Genomic DNA, 14,500 nt, shown 5'->3' with positions numbered 1-14,500 from the left:
CGATGGAACGTGGTGGCATCCGCTCCCCCTGTGGGAGTCGCTCCTGCGTGCTACTCAGCGGTAGGGTCACCAGCACCTTGACCGGTCAGGTCGGCCGGGCATCTGACGGGCTGGCTTGAGCAGCCCTTCACCCCGGTGGTCACTGGCCTAGCATCATGCTGGGCCAGCTGAGCCTAGGTGGCGTCTTGCGCCTAGGCCACGAGTATTACTTACTTGGTATGAATACTGAAGTTTTGGAGCGTTTTGGCAAGCGCCTGTGACTCATGGCGCTCACCACTTATAGGCTCGGATGGAATTCAGGTTAAACTGCCTCGGGCTGCCGCAGGGGCAGCTGGTCTGCTTATTTCCTCGCGGTGTGTCTTAGAGAGTTCCCGTACATATTGAACAATATGTAGTGGAGAGCCAGTCTCGAACACGATAGAGAACGGAGGGTTACACTCTCTGTAACCCAGGTTCTCTGAGTGGAGAGACTGGCTCTCCACAAAAGAGCCGCTCCGAAATGCGTGTCAATCAAGAATTAATCGAAGTGGCACTGCACAGATGGGGCTTAAATAGCCCGCTGATTGGCATCTGGGCAGGGCCACCATAGAAGATGTGTCTTAAAGAGATATCCATGAACACTGCCCTGTGGGGTCAGTTCCCGTACATATTGAACAATATGTAGTGGAGAGCCAGTCTCTCCACTCAGAGAACCTGGGTTACAGAGAGTGTAACCCTCCGTTATCCTTGTGACTACCAAAACACACATACAACGAATCTTCTAATGGGCGCACTGGTCAGACGCGTGGGTATGTCCTCTTATTTTGAAGAGATCGTCCACCGGAAGCCTTAAATTAGCTCACTAGATTAGCTCACTAGACAGTGCCCACTGGGGCTATGGGCTGCGGATAACATGCATGTCCACCGGTTTGACAAGCAAAGTATGGTAAATTCCACCAAAACGAATCAATAGATGTGTAACATCATGGGTAAATACAATGATTTAACGTGGTCCGTAGCTCTTGTCGAATGTTTAGGAGTTGTGTTACTTTACTTAAAGGGGGAGTGTCCCGGCCCGAGATTAACATTGCTGATAAGGTACATCACGTGGTCTGAATGAAAACAGTTTCAAACGACACGTGACTATATCTCAGGCTCTGACGTGACCGGTTACACACCGGCATTCCGACGCATCGCCATTCCGATCATTGACTTCTATTGATCGGAATGGCGGGGTTTCTCCCCTTTGGTTAAGACCCCGCCACTCCGACGATTAAACACATCGCTATTCCGAACCCTATTGATCGGAATGGCGGGGTTTCTCCACTTTGGGAAAGACCCCGCCACTCCGACCCCCCCCCCCCCCGCCTCCGATACGTACATCAATCCAGCCCCCCCACCACCCCACTCCGTGCATGTGCGTGGGGAGGCGGCCTTTTTTCCGTACGGTCGAGATGTCTGTCTGACGGACAGACTCTATCTCTATTATTATTATTATATTATTGTTATTATTATTATTATTATTATTATTATTATACTGATGACAGAGTATGATTGCCGGACAGCGAGTCTTCTTCAATGATCGATAAGATATTATATAGCCTGCATGCTGCGTAACCTCAAAGCAGTCACGTAGGCCTACGTGTTGCCCTGCAGTGGGAATATTGCAATAATATAATGCTTGTCACATATATTGTATTATAAACATTGTCATCATCATCATCATCATTGTTGTCATCATCTTATTATTATTTGTATTATTAGTTGTTGTTGTTGTTATATAGGGCTATAGGCCTAGGCTATGATTCTTGTTATTGTTGTTATTTTCAATCTTCCTTGTGAATAGGCTACTAATCCAATATTTTCATGTTATCTTACTTGTGAGTATAGTATCTAATGCGCAGCCTTAAGCCTATCTTCCACACCCAAAAGTTTGCTTAGAAGGTCCGGATCAGAGACCAAAATGTTTAAATATGTTGCATTTTGGTCCGTTTAGTTCACACAGGACTTTGAACCAAATATATGTGAACAAATTGATCGATACTGACAGAATATGCTATTTCTATGGAAAATTACTTTGCCAAACACACACACATGCACACACACACACACACACACACACACACACACACACAGAGTGCGAACCCGGTCTCTCTTTTAGGACTGATTCTAATGGAAAAAAGGAGGACACGATTTGTTGAACTCTCTCTCACTCTAACAGATCACAGACACGCACTGCCCAGCTCGCTTTAAAGCCCATGACTAGAGAGAGACTTATTGCATAGCCCACTGTGGTAGAATAGTGAAGTGCATCGCTCCTTTGCAGGACTTGTCGACAACCATACAAACGTTTTTGAACAACGCTTATATATCCACCCATGGTGCAGACCACAAGACGTGAATGTAGCTGCATTCTGCAATGCATTATACGGCATAACTTTGCGCGGCGGCGCATACTAAAAAAAAAGCTAACATTCAAATCTGTACATATATAGGCCTATGTGTCGATAGCTTGTAAATCTGTTATTTTTTCCAGCATGTTAACTTAAAACATTGAAATGTGCTGGCTTGTAGAGGGTACTGTATGAATAAGCAAAATTCGTTACTTAGTAGGAACGAACAAACCAACAGCCATGCAGCTTAAAGCTGCTCAGAGAGGAATCTCAACATAAGTGGATTTCATAATGTGCAGTATAGGCCTACATGTGTCATAATAATTAGTAAATCAGTGTACACAATCTGAAGAAAACCTGGAGACTGACATTCAGTATAGGTTAATAAAGATCAAATATATGGACTGTACAGTGCAGTACACATTGATGATAGCGGACACCATTAACCTTAACCTAGATATACCTTCAGAACAACTTCAAGAAATACAGTTTGTCAGACACCAAATTAATTTACAGATTGGACTCAAAAGCAGGCAGACAGGTAACTGAATAGCCTCTAAGGTGTATCAGCGATACAAAATCGTTAAAGATGTTGTATCGCTGATACACCTTAGAGGCTTACATGCTGCATAATATAACAAAGGCCTACAGTGTGGCACATATAGGACTTCACAGAGCGCTTCCACTTTTCACCGTCTTTGGTCATCTTTTTCTTTGTTTCCCTTCTGGTGCGCAAGTCAAATTTACTATATTTACTATATATGCAATGACGTGGTGACGTGGGCACAATAATTGAAGACACACACACACAGTCACACACGCAACAGATATGTCCAGCATGTAATTATGCATACAAGTTCAGTTTTGCTAAGAAGCAAAGAATTACAGCCAGTTCAGATTTTTTATATGTGTATGAGACAACATTAAACGATAGAGCCTACACTGTTCAAAAATTGACATGCAGCCTACAGTGGGAATATATGAAATTAAGTGGGCTGTCCTATCAAAGTATCAATCATAGAAGAAGGCACTTTCCCGGAATTATTCAGCTTCTCGCTCTCTCGCTGTGCGCAAGGCAGCCTCCCTTTACATAATTACATTCCCCACCGGTTCCGGAAAAAAACGGAATCTCTCTATTCCAGATGGCAGACAAAGCAAGAATAAGTAATAACAGGCGAGACAGATGTACATCATGTATAAGTTTATTTGTATTTAATAAAAGGATAGAAATATGACCTGTATTAAAAAAACGACACGCACACATGTACGCACGAGCAAATGGAGTGAACGCCCGGAGGGTGCGGGTGTCCTGCAGGGATGCCTGGACTCATTATAGCCTATACCGTATGCAGTCAATTATTATTATTTTCTCTCTCGTGCGCTGTCATGTCACATGTCATCCTGACCGTGCCGTTTGCTTTCATGGACAGATGAACAGCCGAGACAGATCTTTATTTAATGTAATAAAATGGTCGGATTAATAGGCCTATGCTTCGACAAAGGTGAGAATTGGCACGCGCGCGCGCGCGCACACACACACACGTGCGCCTTTCCCTGTGCGTTGGCGGTGTTTAAATTCCGGAGGGGGGGGTGCTTGGTGGGGGCTGGGGGAGGCGGGGTTGTGTGTTGGGTCGGAATGGGGGTGCGTCGGAATGGGGGTGCGTCGGAATGGGGGTGTGTCGAAATGGGGGGGAGTCGGAACGGCGATGCGTCGGAATGCCGCTCTGTTCCCGACGTGACCTAGCATCTAGCCGAGCTGAGTGGCTAGCGCAAAAGGCTAATATTTTTGAGGTAACCTTTTGCGTCATACTAGGTGAAAATATCATAAAAAATTTATTTTATTGCTTTTATTTATTCCTTACAATGACATTGAGTTGACGTGTACGTTTTAGGGTAAACTGTTACATAATCGCAATTTCGCGTGACTAGTCCGTCTACCATGGCCTCAACCACGGCTGCTGCTGAGTCCTTAGCGTCTCTCACCGCCGGGGCAGTGGGGGCACAGCGCCTCGACTTCTGTTCGTGCAGGCTGCACAAGCACACACGGGGGTCGCATCTCTCTCTCTCTCTCTCTCTCTCTCTCTCACACACACACACACACGCAGACACACACACACACACACACACAACATTGTTTGAACATGTGAAATGTTTGTTTATGCATAATGAATTCATGAGAATCGCGGGCCGCGGTAAGCCTTGAACTCTGGCCGGACACAAGGCACTTCAGAACGGGGAGATTGCGAGAGGAGGTGGGGGTGGTTTTGGGGTTTTTTTTCTCTCCCTCCGTATATCTCTCTCTCTCTCTCTCTTTAGGGTCTCAGAGGGAGACAACTCACCGAGTCCGAAAACTGTATTAAATTAATAGTTTGTACTTTGTAGAACTGTAACAAGCACAAAAACTATTCAATACAGTATTAAAATGTCTGCTTTGTTTGTTAATGTTTACAGATTTGCTCACGATTTATTGAAATTGAAAACGTGTTTACAGTACTTACAGTGTCTGTCATGAGTGACTATACTCGTCGCCATAATATAAATATGAAATGGGAATGTTTAGGTCAAATTGCTGATTGATTTTGAACATGCATTAACAATAGCCCCGAGAAGATAAGAACACAAGACAACATGCATTTATTTATTCCAATTACTGCTGCTCTGTCCAATTTATTCAGTCGAGCCGATCGCTCTCTGCCCTGTCCTTGGAATTGACGTAGGCAAGACTGTCTACAGAATTCAATTCACGAGTGAAAAACATTGTATGGGTAATCCGTAATTGGGTATTATGAGTCACTGTAAGTAACCGTGTCGGCCCCAATTCATGATGATTACGGATCCCCATGTCCCATTCATGCAGGTATGCATATGTCCCATATGTGCCCTCTCCCTCCGCTCATTCTGTAGCTCCAGAATGAGCAGAGGGAGAGGGCGCAGCTAGCAGGCTAGTCTGCCCTACCAGAACAGCGGTTGTTTTTTAATGGTATAGTCACCCGCGGTCACAGTCTTAAAAATAAAAATATTTTCTCTAAAACTGCTTGGTAGGGCTATAGCTGGGAAAGCCTCCACTTCATTCAGTAGAGCATTAGACGTAACGAGCTGTCACTCATTCATTCATGCAGCCCCATGTTGCAAACACAAGGAAGGAAGGAACCTTCACTGCCTGCCCAGCTAGTCTCTCTCTCTCTCTCTCTCTCTCTCTCTCTCTCTCTCTCTCTCTCTCACACACACACACACACACACACACACACACACACCGCGTCTCGCCGTCTTGCAGTTGCAATGGATGACGGATAGAGCCGATGCTCTTCTTGGTAAATAATAAACACAACTCTTCGCGTTCACAACAGCTATACACACAGGCTAAAACATACCGATAGAATCAACTTGGTGTGTGTGTGTGTGTGTGTGTGTGTGTGTGTGTGTGTGTGTGTGTGTGTGAGAGAGAGAGAGAGAGACCGCCCCTATATCGGTGTGTGTGTGTGTGTGTGTGTGTGTGTGTGTGTGAGAGAGAGAGAGAGAGAGAGAGAGAGAGTGTGTGTGTGTGTGTGTGTGTGTGTGTGTGTGTGTGTGTGGGAGAGAGAGAGAGAGAGGGGTGGACTCAGGTTAGGCCGGTGCAGTTTTGCTAGAGTAGTCACAGCCAGTGGTAACGTTACGTGAAGCTCCAGGGCTCCGTGAGCCCTGTTCAGCACTTAGCCGGCTGAGGGCGTGTCAGCGGGGGGGAGACAGATAGACAAGATAGGTACGATGGAACGCGTCACGCGAAATTGCGATTATGCAACAGTTTACGCTAAAATTTACACGTCAACTCAATATCATTCTAACGAATTATAAATAATAAAAAAATAATTTTTCCACCAAACTTTAACCCAGCTATGAAGCTAAAAGTGACCTCAAAACCACTAGCATGAGTTGATAGCCACCAGGAACGCTAACTCGCAGAGCCCAAAGCCGCTCTGACATTTAGACCAGATACAAGATCAATTTCATTGGTCAAATTGAGCTGGCACTTACGTACGTCACAATCTAGATGCTAGCGTTAATAGCCTTAATAGCTTCCCGAGGGGCGTGTCAGTCCCGCTTTAAGTCACACCCTTAGTAACAGCGCTAATGCTAATGCTGGCTAGCTAAGCCGATGTTAACTTTTCACCTTTAACTATATCGTATATAAATACGATACAATGTAGTAGATTGGTAAAACCTAAATGCATATTACACGTGTGATAAAGTCGCTAATTTGATTAATTATTACCACATCTTAGACTTAATCTGGTTAATCTGATCTGACATGTTATCTCATGTGGAACTTTAATGTTAAACGTCTGCATAAACGTTCATATAGTTCAAATATAACTGCTCACGTTTGGACCACGGATGTTACACGGCACGCAAGATACGGGTGCTAATACCTGCCCGAACACAATTGTAACATTCGTGACCATAGGGTGAGCAGTTATATTTGAAATATGAACGTTCATGTATTGTAGACGTTAATGTTGTAAAGCACGTTACCGTATTCATGTTGCAGGGTAGCCCCATATGTGCCCTCTCCCTACGCTCATTCTGTAGCTCCGAGATGAGGTCACACACTAGGCCCATCCCACGCGTTTCAGGAACGGCCTTCAACGGCGCAAGCTTCCGCAGTATACATTTCTTATCCTTACCACACCATTAATCCAAAACGTGTATGGACCATGCACCTTTACACTAATTCATACATAGGAGCGGCGCAGAAAATCCCGCCGCTCCTATGTATGAAAGCCTTTACGTCCCGTCTTTTGTCAGTCGCTTCCATGTTTATCAAGGAAGTGTGCGTGTGCGCGTGCATGTCGAGTGAACTGAAGTCAGTTGGAAATTTTCGACCAGGGGAGGCGCCGGGGAGGCGCTAAAGCTTTTCAACTTCCTTGATAAACATGGAAGCGACTGACAAAAGACGGGACGTAAAGGCTTTCATACATAGGAGCGGCGGGATTTTCTGCGCCGCTCCTATGTATGAATTAGTGTAAAGGTGCATGGTCCATACACGTTTTGGATTAATGGTGTGGTAAGGATAAGAAATGTATACTGCGGAAGCTTGCGCCGTTGAAGGCCGTTCCTGAAACGCGTGGGATGGGCCTAGTGTGTGACCTCATCTCGGAGCTACAGAATGAGCGTAGGGAGAGGGCACATATGGGGCTAGTTGCAGGGCTATATACCGGCTATGTAACACGTTGTGTCATAACTGTCATGTTTCAAGCCTAGTTATCGTAACATTAATATGGTAGAAAAACGTAAAGTGTATGTATCGCATTAATGCTGTAAAATGTCTCAATTATTGGTAGTATTAGCATTGTTTTGTCATTGTAAAGTTATGTTGTAGCCATCACAGTAAAACAATACATGGACATCATAATTATGTTGTCAATATACACTATATAGACATTATACTACTGACTAGTAGCATAAATATATCTTGAGTTTAAAATGATATTGGTGGGTATAATGTACACTGTTGTATTACATTGCTTTAAAAAAAAAATCACATAGTACAGATTAACACATGTGTGCAATGATTGATTATCTTTCATTAAGTTAATTTCCATAACTTTGAAAGTGGATGGTTAAACTTTTCACTTCAGATTTGTGTTGTGTTCTGCACTTGTCAACATGTTGAATTGGTTCTTTTAAATCTTTCTCTGATTACAGAATGGAGACGAGGACAGCATTTTGCTCTGGGGTGAAACTGTCATCTCACCAAACCTTCATTATGAGCAGATCTGGCCCACAATCCAGCCGACTGTTCTGAAGTCCTCATCAATGAGAACTGCGCTGCCCTGTACTCCACAACCTGTATGGCCATTGAGGTACATAGTAATATAACTATTATATAGTAATTGTAATGTCATTAATTTGAAGTCACGTAAGTCAGAGAGGCTTATTGTCAATATCAGCCAGAGTGCGGGAGTCTATATATATATATATATATATATATATATATATATCGTATCATGGCCTCTGTATCATGATATATCTATCGTGAGATTGCAAGCAATATTCACCACTCGTAATCAATGTATTCAGCCCGCAACACCTCCTCCAGTACCTCTATGAAAATGAAGTGGACTGACACCTGAATGTACAGATCTAAAATGAATCTACAACTTTAACTCAAGTGTTTTTTCCCAGCTTCTTTGTACTTATTTGAGCTCTAACACTAAAATGTTTCCCTCAGCTATAGTACTATTTGACGGTAGCCTATACACATTGCTGAACGTTTGATGGTATAAAGATTCAGAAATGAGGTTAACCAAACTTACTTCAAATCAGCACGCAGAGGCAACCATTCGTTTTTATGATTCTGGATAAGTGGGAAAAATCTCCCCAAACGAATTATCCCTTCAAATTACTTTGACAGCTGTCCATCATATTCATCAATTGTAAACTGTTTACTGTCATGGATCAGACAGACCCATCCACTGTGTGTTGTGTTGTGTTGTCCAACTCAAAGGCAGCCAGGAACCAAAGGCTAAGAAGAGCCGTTCCAATCAACCAGCTGAATCCAAATAGGAATAGTGTCACAATGGTAACTATAATAACTCATAAATATGACCATGTGTCTTACAGCTCAAACTCATGTAAACTACTTAAGCAGAACAGGTTAAGAAATATGCTACTACTTGATGTGAAAACGATGTCGACTGATCTAGAAAATGATTTACTCCAAATTGAAGTTATGGATATAAACAAACACGTGCACACACATGGAGCAGATTTCCACTACATTTCTGTTGTGTTTCACACCAAGGATCCAGAGCCTGAGATGGAAGCAGTGATCCCCAGCCAGGAGAGCCCGTCTCCTCGTACCCAATACAGCAGCCTGAGAAGCTGTCGGCCTCGACGCAGACCAAGAACGCCAGTTGGGGGTCGCCTCACACCCTGCTCAAGTACACCAAGGACGTGATGAAGCAAGACAAGAGAGACAGAGCGGGTGGTCCAAGAGGCCTTGGAGAAGGTGTGTGTGTGTGTGTGTGTGTGTGTGTGTGTGTGTGTGACCTGAACACCCCATTGAGAGCTGGTGCAGGGAATGTATACATTGAAATGTACAAAGCTAGATGCGTGAAGTTGAAAAAGAATGTGAAACCCCAGCATCCATATTCTGTACGCAGGGGAACATTACCCAAACAGTGTAGCAGATCTGCAAAGGGATGTCAAAGTGATGGGCACATGATCACACTGTTTCAAACTGAGAAGGGCTGGACAGACAGGAACCCTAACCCATTGAGAGCTTAGGCTGACAAATGCCATCTAAATTATTAGTTTTCATGCCAAGGACACCCAAATGTATTTTATTTGGTTGCAGACCCCATCTGAAAACATTTAGTGACAGGGACCCCCAGAAGAGAAAATTTGTGTTATAATTATTTGTGTATATTATTAAAGATTTGTGTTAAACTTAAAATATATAACTATTCAAGATTCAAAATGTTTAAAAAAAATAGCAGATGTCTTGAAGTCTCAGAAGCTTGCACAAGGCAAGTACAAGGCACAGAGGAACGTGCTACAAAATGTTACAACATTTTAGTAATGGGAAAATGGTGTATCTATTATTGTTTGTTCGTTACATTTAAAGGTTTGGGCATTTATTTATTTGATTTATTTTCTTTACGTCCTGCACATACTTCTGCATTCATTCAGACTCCTCACACTGACTGGGGAGAGACTGCGTTTGGAAGATTATTTCTCTCCAATGATCATTACATCCTGATGTGAAAGACAATAATATGGCACAAGTTTTAGAGCCTATGGAAATGTTGGGGAGGGACTTAGCGAAGGGCTAATTAGAAAAAACTATTTACAAGTTCAGCATTGGTATTTCAAATCATCATTGTCATTATTTTTTGTATATTAGACCTGTGCCCGTTGGCCACCAACCTAGCTGGGAACGATGCTAGTTGGGAACCTAGTATGCAATACCTGTTTTAACCATCTGTCTGTGTCCCGTATGGAGATTTCTGTATCTGTCTGCCTGTGTGAAGAGTGCAACCTGAGATTGACATGACAAAAAACATTTATTCTAGGAGCCATGGTTGCTGTTGGCAGGCAGATGACATCCTACATCCTACAAGAGCCTGCTTTTCCCTGGAAACGTCAACATCAGCTTGAAACATGATATTTGTGATTAGGGTTGTTCAGAAGAGTAACCCAGGTATGGTGCGCATCTGCAGGTATGTTGACAGGATGTGTTTTCACAGCCTAGTACATGTACAGTAGGTAGGTAGACATAATTATATGATTTTTCGTTTGTTTCTCTTCCAAGAAAATGGGGAATCAGAAGGTGGATGATGAAATTGATGATCAAATATGTTTATATATCATTGTCCTGTAGTGTTATTCATGTAGAATGTCATGTTTTTATGTTCTGTGTGCACCCCAGGAAGATTAGCTGCTGCTATGCACCAGCTAATAAAACTCTGTATCTTGCATAGGATATTCAAATCTAGGTAATATAATTACACATCAAGGTAAAATTAAACATTGTATTGTATTGACAGTCACACTAGTATTATCTTGGTTGTTGTATAATTTGTTGGGTTTTTCCCATTGCTCTGAACTGAACCCAACACATTTTGTGTGTATATTTATATAAATAACATGTATGGTAGTGTTTGATACACAAGCTTCTAGGGTGAATGCAAATTGGCAATTCATCACATTTTGAACATGAAAGTATCTGATGTCAATATCAACTTGGTTAAAACCAAGTGCTAGGTCTGCTTGTGGATAAAACGTCCAGCAGGTGGCAGCAATTCATCAATATTCAGAATGGTTATGTAATTTGAACTATTTTAATGCAATTATGTACACGTTATAGTCTCAGGGCCGTTTGCACCAAGAAAGATTAAATAAAGTTTAGTTTAGTGTTAATCAGGGATTTGTTGATCAAGGATTAATTTTAATTCGAGTTGTGTTGCACCACTTAATTTTAAGAATTGCTCAACAGATCTGTGATTAAATCCTTAACCTGTGATTAAAATCCATTAAACTGTGATTAAAACTTTAAACTGTGATTAATTCATGGATTAAACTTTGTTGTGTGTCCGCCATCTTGGTTTTGCGCTGTAAATAAACAGCAGCAGTCGTGAGCATCATTAGCATTACTATTTCATTCATATTTGAGAATGTTTAAATTATAGTGCCTGCAGCAAAAATATATATAATAATAAAAGTCGTCTCGCTCGCTAAAAAAAACAACAGACGTATGGTCACTCCGTGGTGCGTGGTAGGTTTATAGATCTGTTCCGTCGATCACACACCACCACTTCCTCCCAAACAACAACAAACATGTAGAGGTATATATGCTGCCATGTTGTTTTCAATTAAACCACCTCTCCTGCTGGTTTAGAATTAATCCCTTATTGATACTTAAATCAAAGTTTAAAGTAGTGGTGCAACAGGATTGACATTAATCCAGGTTTACTGTGAAAATTAAAACCAAGATTAAAAAAACAAAACCAAGATTAAAAGGATGGTTTAAAACTAAACCGGATTAGTGAAAACTAGGTTTAAAGTTTGGTGCAACTGGATTAATAGATAAACCTTGATTTAAACCAGATTAAGGCTTAATCTTTCTTGGTGCAAATGGCCCTCAATGTCCCACAGTTTTAACAGGTAATGTACGGTTTATTTGAACAATCCAGTAGCATAAAGTATACGAATTAATTTAACCGTGAATTCATTAAGTTCAGCATGCTATGTACTAAAGATAAAAATAAAGAAATGAGAGCTCAAAGATGTTTTGCTTTTCAAAAATGTATACAGTGGCGGAAAATAACTAAGTACATTTACCAATGTACTGTAGGTGTAGGCTTATTACAATTTTGAGGTATTTGTACTTACTATTTCCAATAAATAGGCCTATACTTTTACTTCCACTGCAGTACATCTCAGATCCCAATATTGTATTTTACCCCACTACATTTATTTGACCGTGAGTACTGTTTACCTTTGACAGTATGTTGAGTACATTTTGATACCAATACGTGTGTACTTTTATTGAGGTAGCCTATATTTTGAATTCCGGACTTTTTTTTACAGTAGTAATTTTGGATTATTATTGATATTGAAGTATAAAACGTGAGTACTTTTTCAACCATTATGTCTTAATAAAATAATTGTAATTATCTTGAATCCAGAGATCTGGATAACGTTCCCACATCCAAATATATATATGGATAGTCTCTCTCCAATCGAGCTCTCTGAGTTCACTTCAATGATATCTTCTTCAAAATCAACGACATGTACCCTGGATCCAGTTCCGACTAGATTACTCAAAGAGGTCCTGCCTCCGGTTGGTACATGCCTACTCAATATGATCAATATGTCTTTGGTGACAGGCTACGTGCCACAATCTTTCAAGGTAGCGGTAATCAAACCTCTACTCAAAAAGCCTACTCTTGATGCAGGCATTCTAGCTAGCTATAGACCTATATCGAACCTTCCGTTTCTCTCCAAAATTCTCGAGAAAGCGGTCGCCAAACAGTTGTGTGACTTTCTACAAAACAACAATATATTAGAAGGCTTTCAGTCGGGCTTCAGAGCTAACCATAGCACTGAGACGGCCCTGCTGAGAGTTACAAATGACCTCCTGACTGCAGCAGATAATAACCTCCTCTCCGTACTGGTGTTGCTGGACCTTAGTGCTGCATTCGACACTATTGACCACCACATTCTGCTACAGAGACTGGAACATCTGGTTGGCATCAGGGGTGCCGCACTGAAATGGTTCGAGTCCTATCTGTCTGATCGTTTTCAGTTTGTAGAGGTCAATAATGGCTCCTCTACACGTGAAAAGGTCAAATACGGAGTCCCACAAGGCTCTGTGCTTGGACCAATACTCTTCTCTTTATATATGCTCCCTCTGGGCAACATCATCAGGGAACACTCCATAGATTTTCATTGTTACGCAGACGACACTCAACTATATCTATCGATGAAACCGAACGAAACGGACCAACTAGTCAAACTTCAAGCATGTCTTAAAGACATAAAGAGTTGGATGGCAGGTAATTACCTACTCCTCAACTCTAACAAAACGGAAGTTATCGTGATCGGCCCTAAGCCCCTGAGAGACAAGTTGGTCGATGGGAACTTTTCTCTAGATGGCATTACTTTGGCCTCCAAGGCCACTGTGAGGAATCTGGGGGTTACCTTTGATCAAGACTTGTCTTTCAAATCTCATATCAAACAAATCTCAAAGAATGCTTTCTTTCACCTGCGAAATATTGCAAAGGTCAGGCACATCCTGTCCAAAAATGACGCAGAAAAACTTGTCCACGCCTTCGTCACCTCAAGGCTGGACTACTGCAATTCGCTATTATCAGGCTGCCCAGGCAAGTCTCTGAAAAGCCTACAGTTAGTTCAAAATGCTGCGGCGCGTGTGTTGACAGGTACCAGAAGAAGAGACCATATCACTCCTTCACTGGCCTCCCTACACTGGCTCCCGGTCAAATACAGAATAGAGTTCAAAGTTCTTCTTCTCACTTACAAAGCCCTCAATGGTCAGGCACCACAATATCTCAAGGATCTCATTGATCCCTACAAACCAAATAGAACAGCAGTGCGTTTGCAATATGCAAACATGCTTACTGTTCCAAAAATATCAAAAGTTACAATAGGAGGCAGGGCGTTTAGGTCCCAGGCACCGCAGCTGTGGAACCTTCTCCCGGCTTCGGTCCGTGGGGCTGACACGCTCTGCACATTCAAGACAAGGTTGAAAACCTTTCTCTACGACAAAGCCTATGGCCAGACTTGTCTCCGGGTCTAGCTGGATACCATGGTCGTACATTGTTGTGTGGGTTTGTCTCCCAGCAGTACTTGTAATATACACTATATAGGCTCCAGTAAGGCCTGCCACTAATCCAGCATCCGGGGAATCTCTCCCCGGAGTCTCTTTTCGTCCTCCCCGTCGCAGTTCTGTGGACCTCTAATATTAACCCCCAACTGACTGCCGAGTGTGACCGTGGATCAGGCCTCTTCATGGAGCCCACCAGAAGTGTGACCTGGACCCGGCCTCACAGAGCTCGACCTGGACCAGATGTGGACCAGACCCCTCCACGGAGCCCACCTGCCTATTCTCTGTCTTTTCTCTCTGT

The 14,500-nt window shown here is 42.5% G+C and overlaps 1 long non-coding RNA gene across 2 annotated transcripts; it reads left to right on the top strand.

Annotated features, from left to right (window-relative positions):
* Positions 1 to 876: 876 nt before the first annotated feature.
* On the top strand, positions 877 to 10,507 carry LOC308317762. Of its 2 annotated transcripts, none has more exons than XR_013964301.1 (5): positions 877 to 968; positions 8,055 to 8,212; positions 8,857 to 8,931; positions 9,154 to 9,360; positions 10,427 to 10,507. It is a non-coding gene; the product is annotated as an uncharacterized lncRNA (long non-coding RNA). The 2 variants fall into 2 exon arrangements; XR_013964302.1 differs by having other exon boundaries at positions 882 to 925.
* The last annotated feature ends 3,993 nt before the right edge of the window (positions 10,508 to 14,500 follow it).

This window comes from Protomyctophum bolini (assembly GCF_963924005.1).
Source record: "Protomyctophum bolini genome assembly, chromosome: 6".
In the NCBI taxonomy this organism is placed as follows: domain Eukaryota; kingdom Metazoa; phylum Chordata; class Actinopteri; order Myctophiformes; family Myctophidae; genus Protomyctophum; species Protomyctophum bolini.
The sequence above is the reverse complement of the archived record's forward strand: the minus strand, read 5'-3'. Positions and strand labels throughout refer to the sequence as shown.